Source organism: Amphiprion ocellaris, chromosome 2 (genome assembly GCF_022539595.1).
Source record: "Amphiprion ocellaris isolate individual 3 ecotype Okinawa chromosome 2, ASM2253959v1, whole genome shotgun sequence".
NCBI lineage: Eukaryota > Metazoa > Chordata > Actinopteri > Pomacentridae > Amphiprion > Amphiprion ocellaris.
Genome location: NC_072767.1, coordinates 12017398 through 12026581, shown reverse-complemented (window position 1 = coordinate 12026581; position 9184 = coordinate 12017398). Strand labels below are relative to the sequence as shown.

At 40.3% G+C, this 9184-nt stretch overlaps 1 non-coding gene across 1 annotated transcript; it reads right to left on the bottom strand.

Annotated features, from left to right (window-relative positions):
* Positions 1-889: 889 nt before the first annotated feature.
* LOC111581058 (U2 spliceosomal RNA) lies at positions 890-1076 on the bottom strand. The gene has a single exon (XR_008600051.1). It is a non-coding gene; the product is annotated as a U2 spliceosomal RNA (small nuclear RNA).
* Between the last annotated feature and the right edge of the window lie 8108 nt (positions 1077-9184).

Here is a 9184-nt window from a genome sequence, read left to right as displayed (position 1 = left end):
CACATGAGTTCAAAGTTTTGTTCAAAGTAGCATACAGTATGTCAGTGCTCTGCAATCAGCTGTATTTAAATATCCACATTGGTAGCTACAGTATAAATATATACAGATATGGGGGCTGTTACTGGCTTCCATACAAACACATCTTAGAACACAGTGTCCCCTGCAGCACCTACAGTTCACCAATCACTATGGCAACCGACTAGAGCCACATTTCCTTCTCAGCCTCACCTCGTTTAGAATAACAATAATGTCGCAGCATCACTTTGTGTCTCTCAGATACTGTCACAGATACAGTCTTAAGAGAAAGAATGACAGCATTTCTCTGTTGCATGACTACAATGCGGTTGTCTTTGAGCCAAACACATTTCCTGGTGTTTGTGTTGCTGCTTTCTGCCTGTCATCCAGCAAAGTGGAGCTATTCATAGAGGCAATCAATGCCAACCAGTAGGAAGAGTGACAAAACAAAGCTTAATGACGTGCAAGGCTGCTTTTGATAGCATGTATAAATAAACTGTAAACTGCTGCTCACCAGTGAGCCTGTTCAAAACAATTAAAGAAAGAGTCGATGAGGGAGCAGCTTCCTAAAAAGGACAAGTGTCTCTACCCAGACATCAGCCTAATGTTTGTTTATTGATTCCTGTCAGACACAGAGGAAAGACTAAAGGATGTGTGACATCAACATGTCCAACATTTCCAGTATTTTATCTACACTTTGGACTGCTCTGGGGTGCAGACAAATACCTGTAATGTAAATGGAAGCATGTATGTAGATCTGATTAATGTCTAACAGTGGAAAATGGAGGCTTAATTCCTTATCCAGCACAGACACAAAGCAGCATTGTCGTTGAAGTTCTGTTGTCCACCTGATGAATGTACACTATTGAGCCACAACATTAAAACCACTGACAGGTGAAGTGAATAACTGATTATTTTGTTGCAGTCCATGAGCCAATCACATGTCCACAACTCAATGCATTTCTTATGCTTAGACAGACTTTATTAATCACCAGTGGGAAATTATGTACTGATAAGAACAGATGCTACACTTGATCTTAGCCAAAAGGCAGAGAAGCGATTTCTGCATGTAGACATGGTCAAGACAACTTGCTGAACTTCAAACCGAGCATCGGAAGGGGGAAGAAATGCGATTACAGTGAACGTGTCATGGTTGTTGGTACCAGACAGGCTGGCAACAGCAACTCAAATAGCCACTCGTTAAGACCAAGGAGTGCAGAATACCATCTCAGAACACACAACATGTGCAACCTTGAAGAAGATGGACTACAGCAGCAGAAAACCAGACCACTTGCCACTTCTGTCAGCTAAGAACAGGAAACTGAGGCTACAATTCGAACAGGCTCACCAAAATTGGACAACAGAAGATTGGAAAAACATTGCCTGTCGAATCTCCATTTCAGCTACAACATTCAGATGTAGAGTTTGAATTTTGCATAAACAACACGACAGCATGGCTCTGTCCTGTCTTGTGTCAACAGGTCAGGCTGCTGCTGGTGGTGTAATGGTGTGTTGGAGATTTTCTTAATCTCAATCCAACAGAGCACCTTTGGGATGTGGTGGAATGGGAGTTTGGCATCCTGGATGTGCAGCCGGCAAATCTACAGCAACTTCATGATGCTATCATGTTAAAATGGATAACCCTGACCCCAATTATGTTGAAATGTTTTACATTTTCCTTCAATTAATAAAATGATCATGTTGAAAATGAGGAAATGGAGACATATACAGCACCCGCCTCACCCACAAAGCCCTCTGCATTTTGCAGGTGACCCCACTCACCCATCCCAGAGCTTCTTCACCCTGCTGCCATCAGGGAGGTGACAGCGGAGTCTCCAGACCAGGACCAGCAGACTGACCACCAGCCTCATCCACCAGGCCATCAGGTTGCTCAACTTCCTCCCTCTTCTGCCTCCTGCACCCACAGACTCTGGACTCTGATCACCACCCCCATCCATCAACAGTGAACTCTGAACCATGTCCCCCTCCTCCTCTTTCTGCTCCTCACTCATCCTTTCTAAGCTCATTCAATTATCCTACTTTTAAGCATATTTGCTGCTTGTTCTTAGGTGTTGCTTTGTTCTAGTTTTGCTACCTTTGTTCTTAATTTTCCAGATTTTTGCTTTCTAGTTCTTAGTTCACTTAATTGTCTTTTTAAATCTGTTTTCTTTTTTTTATTATATTTCTAAATTGATATTATGTTTTATATGTCAGAACCTTCTAAATGTTTCTTTAATGTCTATTGCACGAAGAGAGAAACATAATTTTGGTATGTCATGTACATATTGAAGAACTGACAATAAAGCTGACTTTGATCTTTTCAGTGGAAAACAGCATCAGTACGGTCACCTTTAGGTGCTGTTTATCTCAAAAATCACTTTGACTTGTACTGCTGTTAATTAAGAAACTCCTTATATTCAGTACCTTTCTGTGTTTACTAATGATGTTATCTGATGTTACTAGTTGTTGGGAAAAAAAGTTTTTATGAGCTAAACTCGTGAAGAAGCAGTAACCAATCAGTTGAGACAAATTACAAAGATAAGCTAATATTATTGTAAAGTACATTAAGCCTCTGTAACACAGGTAACGTGGAAGAAATGTTGGCATCACTTTCAGTGAGATATCTTCCTATGTTACAAAGGAATTTCTCAGTTCAATTATTTATGTCAGCGTTCCATATAAACGTTGCTTTGAATGTTCACTGAGAAATAAGGTTGAATAACTGTATTAGTGTTATACAGCTATTTAGCATCTATTCTCAAGCTAAACCCTGGCAGTAAAGAGGACTTTAGTGAGCAAGTGAGTGAATAATTTTCTGAATGAGTAGAACCCTAAGACACCTGTAGTTTTTAGTCTATTTTGCACTAAATGTGACTATAATTTACAATATGAACAAAGTGTTGTATGAAATGCAACTTGAAATTAATAATGACCATAAATTTTTGAGGAAAATATTTACTAAATTAACAGATTAAGGGAGGAGTAATTTTCTCATACACTTTTATACAATATGGCTTGTTTTTTGTAACCAGAGGAGTCGCCCCCTGCTGGCTGTTAGAAAGAATACAGGCTTAAGTCACCACTTTTTCAGACTCAGAGGCTTCATCTACCATTTACATGCAGTCTATGGTTGAAAAGGTAATGCTAATGCTAGGGGTGCAGAGGGTGGTTCATAGTCTGGAAATAATAATATTAACTGCATTTACTGTGAAAAATCTGTCTTATCTGTTTCATCCTATGGATAATCATACACAAAGATGGTGACAACTGTAGCCTCAAAGTGTTTGGATGATAAAAAATAAATTAATAATTGCAAACATGAGACTAAAACATCGCTGGGGAAAAATGCTTTCAGTTTTGTTGACTAAGACTGATAAAAAGCTAATGACTACAATCTCACTAACACCAACAGTCACTTTCATCAAAAGATTAAAACTAAATCAATATCAGGGGCTAAAATTAAAACTAGTTTAATGCCCTCCAAATGCACAAACAATTGACACTATAGGGAAATAACGGCTGTATGTCCTCCCAGTGGCTGCTACCCTGAGAGAGATGATGACTTGATGAGTCAGTCAGTGTAGTGTTTGTGGAGGAGCTGGAGGGGGCGAGACACACTGTTTCCTCATGTTGTTTTATTTAGATTTTGGGTACTTAGACAAAGAACCAGAATCACATCTGTCTGCATCTTTCAGCCTTACTGAATTCCTGGTTTCTGCGCTCTTTGAGCTATCACTTTCTAAGCTGTGTATATTCTAGATGTCATTTCCTAATGCCACACAACACCACCACGATGCACTTAGACACAACAAAGCTGGAGCCCCAAGGAGGATAATTTTTCAACCACAACAACCACAGACTCATCCACACACACACAGTGAGCACTCATATGGGCTGCAGTCCCCAGGCTGGCAAAGTAAATGAGGTGCAAATATATGAAGCCTAAAACATCCCCAGGGAGACATTGTGTGAAAGAGACACCGTTTCACTAAGAGGAGAAGCCACACAGGCTCAAGGCAAACAAAGCTGAGACGTAAATAGAGGAGAATGTTTGTCTCATCATGATTTTACAGGATATCTTATGTCTTCTTTAGATTAGTAAACAGCAGACAATAAGCACTGGAAAATTTAACAGAATTCTGTTCAATATACTATTTATTATTTGCTTTTTGGGGGCTTCTTTTGCCTTTATTAAAATAGATAGCACAGAGAGAGACAAGACGTGGGGAGAAGAGTCAGGGAAGGACATGCAGCAAATGTCCGTGGGTCGGACTCAAACCCATGACCACTGCATCGGGGACTATAGCCCCTGTTTATAGGTCACCCACTCAATCAGTTGAGCTACAGGGGCACCCATTATTTGTTATTTTGAAGTGCTGTAACCCATGCAGGAGTTGCATAAATGGAGTATCCAGAAAGGGTTAACAGATCTGTAAGGGCTGAAATGCTTTTCTGTTTTCTCAGCCAGCCACACATATAAAAGAAACACTTGTAAAAAGGCCTTTCTGTTTCACTTAAATCTCTTAAAGAGTTACTGGACCTCTGACAGAATTTCAGTCATGGACCCTGCAGGTAGCTGCACATGTACATTCCTGAACAAAATCTTAAGATGAGGGGAAAAAATTACAAGTATTCGCATTTTGTGCTGGTGGATTACAACCAAAAATCAAAAAGCAGAGGGTAGGCAATTTATTGAAAACCCCATTTAAAATCAATCAGGCTGTTCATCAGCTGATCAAAATTTAAGACCATATCCTTTAAAAGGCAGAATCTGCCCAAAAATCTGGCTTTCATGTAATTTTCTGTCAGGTGTTCACACTGTCATGACCTGATTTCAAATGCAAAAAGGTTTTCTATCTTTGAACGTGTCAGGATTGTTGAGCTACACAAGTAAGGACTCTTGCAACGTGCCATCGCTGCCAAGGTTGGAAGCAGTAAATTCCTTAAATTCCTTCAAAGATCCTGAGGGTTATGGGACAAAAAAAGTCAAGACACCAGCAAGTGCTCGACCCAAATTAAGGCCCCCCACTGATGCTGACTGCAGCCCGATAACCACAACACAGCATTTGCAAAAGAAAGACTTAAAGAACAAAAAACATCTTCAAAGGCCACATCTCCTGCCACACCACAAACTTGCCCATTTGAACTTTGCAGAGGAACACCAAACGTGGGACATTAAAGGTGGAAGGAAGTTTTATTCTCTGACTAGAAAAAATGTAATCTGAACAGTTCTGAGGGTTTCCCACAGTACTGGTATGACAAGGAGATGTTTTGTAGATGTTTTCTATGTGACACAATGGATCTGCACCAGTGGAGTGGACCCTCCATCATGATCTAGGGTGCTTTTCTTTTAATGGAACAATGATGCTGCAGGTTGTACAGGGTCTGCAAATGGCGGCTGGCTACGTGGAGATGTTGCAGCGAGCATCACTCTGGACTGAGGTTCCTCGTCTAGTCATAATGACTGGGTCTTTGAACAGGACAATGCTGCAGTTCACAACGCCCCCCTGATGAAGGACTTCTTCCATCAGAACAGCATCACTCTTTTTAACCATCTGCGTGTTCCTCTGATCTAAATCCAGTTGAGAACATTTGGGGATGGGTGGCAAGAGAAATTTACAAAACCAGAGGTCAATTCCAGACTGTGGATGCCCTTGATGAAGCCATATTCACCACATGGAGCAATGTTCCCACCCGCCTCCTGGAATCAAGCATGCCTAAACTAATTTTTGAACTGATCAACAAGAACGGTGGAGCTCCTCGCTACTGAGGCCATTTTTCACATTGTTAGCTGTGTTTTGAGGTTTTTTGGGGCTATTTTTGATCAGCTGATGAGCAGCCTATTTGAGTTTAACTACAGTTTTCAAAAAATTGCCTACACTCTGTTTGTTATCTCTTGCTCCTGTTTCTTCTTTTTTGCATTTTGTAGGCCTACTCACAACTTGGTTGGCTGGTCCACCAGCGTGAAATGCAAATACTTGTAGTTTTTCCCCCGGTCTTAAGATATTGTTAAGGAGTGTATTTCCTTTCTTCCCTCTGACAGTAATGAGATCATGTATCCCTTCAGGCTTTGTGAACAACATGCTAACTGTCTACCCCTTGACCCTGGTCTCCACAGTGCTTTCTTTTCATTGTCACTCATCCCTACAGAGCCACGGGGGCAGCAGTACCTGCCAGCCGCCCATCAATCCCCCTGCTGCCTGCCAGCCGGCACCTCTCACCCCTCAGCATCACCTTCCACCACCTGCTGGCATTCAACAGCTACAGCTGAGACATTCTCTCTTTTCTGAAGCTTATATGTTTTGATGGTGATTATCTGAAAATCTGGATTTCTCCCTGACATGGAGATGCCTACACACCCCTCTGAACAAGAAAATTACCATCGAATTGCCGAGATCATCTGTAGTCCTTCAGTGCAGAGGAAAAGAGTGACTTTAAAACTAACATGGAAACAAATGGATTTTTTATTTTGAATAAACATGGCCATAGAAAGCTACCTTTTGTTGTTTTCGTTGTTGTTGTTTTATTTGACGACTTGTATGCAAAGCTTTAGTATGATTCCATGTCTTCAGTTTTAATTTATATACACTACCGTTAGCCAACACAATGTAGCATTAGAACACAGGAGTGATGGTTGCTGGAAATGTTCCTCTGTACCCCTATGTAGAAACTCCATTAAAAATCAGCCGTTTCCAGCTAGAATAGTCATTTACCACATTAATAATGTCTAGACTGGATTTCTGATTAATTTATGTTATCTTCATTTTAAAAAAAAAAATTTCTTTCAAGACTAAGGACATTTCTAAGTGACCCAAACATTTCAACGGTAGTATATATACCATATATATCCTCAAATACACATAATAGGTATGACATAAAAGTCATTTATAGTAATGTTGTAGAGCACGATGAGTTACAGTGAAGCTCTCAGAGAAGATAGCCATGGCAACAATTAGTGTCAAGCATCACTTCTCAGAAGCTGTGAGCTGTGCACAGTACTCAGCTTGACATGAGAATCCTTCTAACACAAGATGGCTCTCTAGTCCTGTGGCGTTTCTGACCTTCTCCTGGCCTAGTCGATCATCAGGCATCCACCTGCATTGCAAGAGTTAAGCAGGTCATTGAGAGACATGGCATTTACAAAAATCACTGACAACCTACACACTCATCCTCCTGTTGGTATTGGATCTTAGCCTGATATACGTGGTAATCTTTTGTTTTAGATTACAGATTATACAATAGGAAGCTATGCAGAGAGTTAATCAGTGCAGTACTTCCTACAGAAGTCATGGAAGCATTGCTTAATACGGATTGTACCGCCTTTTTAACTAATTCACTGCAAGAACTGAGTCACTGAGTCAAAGAAAAGAAGTGAAAGAAGAGTGTCATGTGTGTTCATCACAAGGCATCTATTAAAATATAATTTGTATAGAGGGAGATGTATTTTAATGAGCTCCATCAATGAGTGACATAGCAAGAACACTTTTGAGCAGAGGTTGTCAATGTTGCTCTCATACATGCTTGTCATTGCTCTCTAACACTGCTGTGAGGGCTATTGATGTATCAAAAAACACAAAGGAAGGCTGCCGTAGAGGAAAATAACTGACTGAGACAATTCTCTGGTAAACCTTTCCGGTGGCTGCATGTTGTCTGGGTTCTGCTTACTTTATTTTTGTTCTGGCCTCATGTGAGTCTTGGGTTGATAACAAGACATGAGCCATGTGATGTGGACAGCCCACCAGTCTTTTAGAAGTGAGGAAATCTTTTGAATGAGACGAGGAAATGCCCTCAAGAACCAAAACAAGCCTAATTTATCATGAGCCAGTAGACTGAGAATGAACACAGACATCTGCCCAACTTAGAGAAGCGTTAGACTGATGTTCATGTGCACCCCAAAATTTGTGATTATGATGAACATATGCACTGCAAGAAACACAGATGTTTGCTTTGTGCATTATATACACAGTAATCCACATCCTTGGTCCTATTCTCATTCATTTCAGTGGTTGCATACATTGTTCAGGAACAACAAATGAGCTTCTTTTCTTCTTTTCTATCAAGAAGCTGCCATCATGTTTTATAGTGTACATGTGTGGAATGTGTCTACTGTATGTATAAGCAAGTGCAGCTCTCCACTTCTGCACTGATGTAAGATCAAGGTTTTATTGGCTTTCTGAAGAATACAGTGACATAGACTTGTAGAGGAATGCAAAGGACTGGCCTCCACCAATGCCTCCCCTACACACAGATTGTTCGATCAAGCAGTGGAGGACATGGGAGAAGCAAATTAAGCAGAGCATAAGCATGTTTGTTTCTGAAGTATAATGTGATATATTGCCAAGTAACTCAAGACACACACTTCTGACCCATGACATCACTCCGCAATCTTTCCATTATCAGTGCAACATCATTTTGATTGTCTTCTAAAACAGTCAGCTGTTTGGTGTGACAGTGCTATGGTTAATATGTGGATACTTGGTTAAGAAATAATGTATTTTGATTAAAAATTCTTACTTTGTGTATCTAAGTTATATATTTTAAATGTTTGATGAAAATTATCCCTTCTTGCCTTCAAATGGCTTACATATTACCCTATACTGTTACTTCCTCTAGAATGCGCAAATACAGAGCTGTTAAGAAATATTGCAATTGCAGTTCAGTGTTTGTGATAGCTTGTGATCAGTCTGTTACATCACCATGGGATTTTGGTGCACTCTCCTCTGCAGAATAGTGGTAATTCAGCCATGTTAGATGGTTTTCCAGCATAAACTGCCCCTTCATGGTCTTGCCACAACATGTCAATTAGATTCAAGTCCAGACTTTGACTCAGCCACAAAATCTTGATATTGTTCATTTTCAGCCACTAAGAGGTGGACTTGCCTGTGTGCTTTGGTTCATTATCATTCTGCATAAACCATTTGTGTTTAAATTTAGGTCATGAACTGATGGTGAATATTCTCCAGGAGGATTTTCTGATAGAGAGCAGAATTCATGGCTCCATCAATTATGACAAGTTGTCCAGGTCCTGTGGAAGCAAAGCAGCCCCAAACCATTACACGACCACCACCATGTTTCACAGCTGGTATTTGTTTTGGGTTTTTTTGTTTTGTTTTGTTTTGTTTTTTTTGCACATGCCAGATGAACCTTTTTGTTTTTGGTCAGTAGTGGT